Raw genomic sequence first — 5,921 nt, 5'->3', positions numbered from 1 at the left:
AAGATTTATCTAATTCTAGATGCGGCCAGGTAGCGCCAAGCTGGAACTCTTTCATCGAGGACATGAATTCGAGTCGTGCTTCTTGTAGCCAAGCATTAACAGGGAAATTCTCCGTCCTCGCATGACGCACAGTATTTTTTCTCACGGACTTCATGGCTTGCAAGGGGGCGGGGGAATAAGAAGGATAACGTGAGTATTTCCTCCGTACAGTCAACGAAATAAAAGCAAAGGAATACAACACGACATGGACCAACAAACCACCCCCAGAGTCTGGGCTCGCCAGGCGAATGCTTGAGAGCGGACGCAAGCGTGACTTAGTCGAAGAAAATCTTTGCGCAGCAGACCGGCGTTTCTTCTCAGGCGGCGCCCATGAGATGGTCAGGCAGCAGCCACCGCAACCGACCACATATTATTCCGTGGGCTGAAAATAAATAGAGTTAATATGCTGCAAGCACATCATACTTAGCGCGAGATTGTTGATTATTATTGAGTAATGAGGAACAATCAAGCGTTAACACAATTGTCCGACACATCGTACTGATTCATTGGCGTTATACAAACATCTTCTCTTCTCTGAGTGATCAGAAGCAATCAATTTAAAACATAATCACCCCATGATACATCATACTGATTCATGGGAGTTGAACATCTCTTATACGAGTGATCAGCAACAACCAAGCTTGTGATTATAACACGAAAGAGAGAGCATCAGGGAACGTTTATGTCCTAAGACGACACTGAGCATAAGTAAGACTGACCTCGTCTTCTGTGGTTGCAGTGACACGTTTACATCCAAAGACGACACTTTTAGTGAATTAGATATTTGGATGTATTAATGCAAGGAGAATTCAGAGGTGTGATATGGAGCTGGCGCCATACTTTCAAAGCTCGCTAAGTTAATGAAAGAACTTACGCTCTATTTTCTTATCTCTTACTGGTGGATTTTCCTTGAAAGGCCGGCAATGATAGGCTAATGAACTTACGATCTCTTAACTTTTTTTGAAAGTATGGCCCCTGATATCGACGAGGCTCAGACCTACCGTTCTTCAGAGACACGGCGCCTCCACTGAGAGCTCCCAGAGGCAGCGCTCCCGTGGGTGTGAGACCCTTCAGCTGCAGCACGCTCTCGCTCTCTTCTCTATTGGTACAATAAGTTACATCAACTTGAAACATAATTCATATCACCACAATAAGTGATATCAACATGAAAGATCTCACTAGCTGTTACCATAATAAGTGACATCAACATGAAACATCTCACTGAATGTCAAGAAATAAGTGACGACAACGTGAAACATCGAATTGAATATCACCACAATAAGGGGCATCAACATGAAACATCTCATTAAATGTCACCACTTTCATATCACCACAATAAGTTACATCAACATGGAACATTTTTCATATCACCACAATAAGTTACATCAACATGGAAGATCTCACTAGCTGTTACCATAATAAATGACATCAACATGAATCATCTCGCTAAATGTCGCCACAATAAGTGACATCAACATGAATCATCTCGATAAATGTCGCCGCAATAAGTGACATAAACATGAAAAATCTCATTAAATGTCAATAAATAAGTGACGACAACGTGAAACATCGAATTGAATATCACCACAATAAGGGGCATCAACATGAAACATCTCATTAAATGTCACCACAACACGGGACATCAACATGAAACATCTCACTTAATGTCAATACAGTAAGCGACATGAAGATGAAACATCTCACTAAATGTCACCACAACAATGGGCATCAACACGAAAGATGCGACTACTAAATGTCCCAACAAGGAACATGAAAGATCACATCAAAGTCTGCATGAGCAAAATGTAACCGGTACCGGTATATCTATCCAAACAATACGCTAGCACTCAAGTCTGACTACTCATCGACCAATAGTATGTTAAAATAATGATGATTTTAGTCATAAAAAATAAAATTCTATAGGTAGAGTCATCTTGGTCAGTGGGTCGTCTTTAACTTTATCCAAAAAATAAGCTCATATTCAAATATTCGTCTTCGACTGATCCTTAACCTAAGAATAAGAAACTGTTCGCAGTTAACTGGCCAACGGATATACCAGTTATATATACAAAGAATAACATCCCATTCAAGTGTTGGTTTACGGGTTGACCAGTACCTATATAGGTATATAAAAAAAAAATGAGTAATTATTCGAAGGTATAGGTATATTGAAAGTATCACTAATACAACAGCATAAAATAAGAAAATTTACGTCATAATAAAGCACAAAACAAGAAGCAAATCTCACCTTAGAACCGAGAAGACTCGAGCCATTTTGCCGATGGCGCGGATCTTGTTTTTGATGACTTCCTTCCTGACGGCAGCGCTTCTCTCTACATGAAACAGAACCAGCCTCAGATTAGCAAGCTCTTCGGCCTCATCATTATTTCATTTGCTAAATCATCACATGAATGAAATCAAAATAATTAGAATCGAGCAAAGTGAGCAAACTTGTAGATGAATACAAATTAAAGAGAGACGTTCGCAATGAATGCAGCAGCAATTAGATGAGTACATGCCGAATTTATGCAATACAATTTAAGTACAGATCGACAAATCTCAAATTATTGCAATTTTACACATTTTGAACTTAAATTGAGAATCAATTTCGAATTATATTTTATTACCAATGCTAGCAATTCAACTTTTGAGCAGACGTAAGGTCAAGCTATGCATTCTTAGGCAGAGTTCGACTACGACTACTTGACTAGAGCTATTACGAACGGTTAAGCTGCTCGAACAACATACGATACAGACAATTCTCATGCTAGTGTTTATTTCATGCAATGCTACAGCTGCAAGACTATAACAATTTCAAGCGTCTATACAGATCACTTACTTAAAGCTTGCAAAAAGGTCAGGGATCCTCATACAAGAGTTAAATAATGCACAAATTTACGAAATGAATATTTCGTGAACGACATTACTCAAAACATGCTACGCATAAGTTTCATATTAACTTTGTAGCAATTAGTATTTGCAACGCGAAAAAATCCCAGTTGTTGGAAATCGACGAAGAGATTCAACACATGTCAGGAAAATAACCTTAACCTGTTATGAACCGGGATAACTTTAGTTTGCAGTTAAAATCCTGTGGGAAAGTTACTCCACATTGCAAACCATCCCACATGTCAAGTTTAATAAAAGTAACGAAAAATCGGACCGTTTTTTCAAGCAGGGATCAGAACACAACAGAGATAAATTAAGAACTGATGAAATTAGTGAATGGCAGTAGGTTAACAGCATTTTATGGTATGGTTACCAACATTTTATGGTATCCCAGGTTCAGCTACAGTGGAAAGATCAGCAGCCCATCTCACCAAGTGTTAGCGAATTTAGTCAATGAGAGTTCGGGAATGCAGTTATAAACACGCGCGGAAAAAGGCGAACTGTAGCCGAGATTTCCACTTGATTTCTATACGCTGTCGACTCATTTATTCACATATTTTTGTGATATATTCAGTACTAAATAAGGTTTCGCCGGCGCACAATTTGCAGAATTCCTTCAAAAACATCCAAAGTGAGGAATCAGCGCAGATAATTTTGAGTTTGAAGTTCATTTCTGAGGAATATGAGAACACTTCCTAAAGGCAACAGCAGGAATAAATTTTTAACAAACAATAAGATTAACCTCACTTGCAACGGTCATGGATATGAAACCAACAAACTTCATTACACAGATGAACCATGACTAAGTCGTCATGAAGTACAGTCTGAAAAGCTTTCAGACGAATTAGGTTTGTTCAGCGTTCTTAACATCGAAAGCTATACTAGTACGTACGTCCGATCTTCATGTATATATGAAACAGCCAACAGTAAATCTCATGACAGCTGAAACATAAAACATCTCCGCAAGACAGTAAGAGAGAAAGAAGACTGCCATACTGTTCATTTCTGAGGAATATGAGAACACTTCCTAAAGGCAACAGCAGAAATAAATTTTTAACAATCAATAAGAATATAACCTCACATGCAACGCTCATGGATGTAAAACCAACAAACTTCATTACACTGACGAACCATGACTAAGTCGTCATGAAATACACCCTGAAACGCATTCGGACGAGTAAGGTTTGTTCAGCGTTCTTAACATCGAAAGCTATACTAGTACGTCCGATCTTCAAGTAAATATGAAACAGCAAACGTAAATCTCATGACAGCTGAAACAGAAAACATCTCCGCAAGACAGTAAGAGAGAAAGAAGACTGTCATACCAGGAACAACAAACAACTTTATTAATATCAGTAATGCTAGTTAAACTCCTTGTCCCGTTGTTAAGGTTGAAGCAAAACACGACTATATGAGACACAGAGAAGGCCTGAGGCTATGGCCTTCCGTGAGGTGACAGGCGTTGCATGGTGTTGTAAGTCGCCTAATGCAGCAAGCTCGGGGCTATATACTCAAAAATTATATACACGAGATAATATACATAGTAAACTATGTATACTATGTATATTCTCCGCTGTAAAAGACATTAATGATGCATTTAAGGTTAAATTAGTTAATTTCTGACTCTGTTATCAATTAAAGTCAGCCTCGAGGTGATATCGCGTAAAATGAGTTGTATTTTTTATTCTGATTCATGATTCCACCAAAGAGGTACGTGAATTTTATACAACTTGATGTCATCAATGAACTTTGGTCAATTTTTACAACTTGATCATCCAATCCTGACTTGAAGACCAAATTTATGGTCGTAGTTGAAGCTGCAATGAATATTTCTGAGAACACAGCCCCGGAACTCTACTATAACGGAGTAATTGGCGTATAAGTGTTGTAGTGTACGCCTGCAGCTCGCTTCATCAATGCATTCTTTGCGTGGCATGAATAGCTTGTGAAAACACCTAATTTACTGCGCATATTGATATCGTTACCAATGTTTTATTTATGGCCAAACTTTCCCGGACTAATAAAAGTTCCAAAACTGATTCACGTGACGCCGGGAAATTATTTCTCATTCAGCAAAATTTTGTGGGAGAAAAACTGACTAATTGAGAGTTGAATTTAATGAAAAAGTGACGAATCAGGGATTTAAATTTCTTGTCACTATTTTAAGGCGTACGAAGCCCGGACTAAAATAACGAGGATAACATCGGGGCCGTGAGCGAGTCATGTCGAGCAAAGAATGCATGAGCGAGGCGAGGTGAAGTGAGCGACTGACTGCGCGGTCTAGTGTTGCTCCTAGTGATGAAAAACAACACGCAGCAACAGATGGGGACACAGCAATGGGAAAAGGAGATAACAGAGGACAGGGTGGGAAAGGAAACAACAGAGGACAGGATGGGAAAGGAAACAACAGAGGACAGGATGGGAAAGGAAGAGAAGGGGTAGGATAAAGTATAGGCGGAACTAGGCAGACAAGAAAGTGCAGAGGGAAGGAACGAACGGAAGATGAAGGAACGGAAACACCAGTAAAGCATTGAACATAAGGACAGGAGAGATAAGGGAAAATGAGTAATGGCAGTTGGTGGAGACGCGAGAAGCAGAAAAGAACGACTTACCAGGTGTCACAATGACTTGTTGAATAACAACTGAAGTAGATGCCGAGTAACAACAGGTAGTAGAAGTAGTAGTAGTAGTAGTATAAATTGTGGTAGGGGGTACAAAGTAGTGTGGGCAAGTGAGAGTAGGAGCAGTAGGCAGCAGTAGCAGCAGCAGCGGCAGTAGCAGCAGCAGCAGTAGCGGCAAATGACGGGCAGACCAACACGAAGGAGAAGGAATAAATTCAATGAAAGTGAAAGAAACTTTCCCCAATTCAATGAAAGTGAAAAAGTGAAAGGAACTTTTCCCTTCCGCGGCGCTAACTGCTCTCTCGCCCCAACACCGGGCAAAGCACCTCAAGCCCCTGAGCCCCGACCTCAAAATATAACCAAAAATATAAT

General features: G+C 39.8%; 1 long non-coding RNA gene across 1 annotated transcript; it reads right to left on the bottom strand.

Moving 5' to 3' along the window:
• Positions 1 to 1,046: 1,046 nt before the first annotated feature.
• Positions 1,047 to 5,584, bottom strand: LOC125178091. Its single transcript, XR_007156787.1, has 3 exons — positions 5,541 to 5,584; positions 2,288 to 2,372; positions 1,047 to 1,138 (listed from the first exon to the last, which is right to left on the bottom strand). It is a non-coding gene; the product is annotated as an uncharacterized LOC125178091 (long non-coding RNA).
• Positions 5,585 to 5,921: the final 337 nt, after the last annotated feature.

The sequence above is a fragment of the Hyalella azteca genome, unplaced genomic scaffold, assembly GCF_000764305.2.
Source record: "Hyalella azteca isolate HAZT.00-mixed unplaced genomic scaffold, Hazt_2.0.2 contig6973, whole genome shotgun sequence".
NCBI lineage: Eukaryota > Metazoa > Arthropoda > Malacostraca > Amphipoda > Hyalellidae > Hyalella > Hyalella azteca.
Note: the sequence above shows the minus strand (reverse complement) of the source record. Positions and strands in the feature narration are given on the sequence as shown.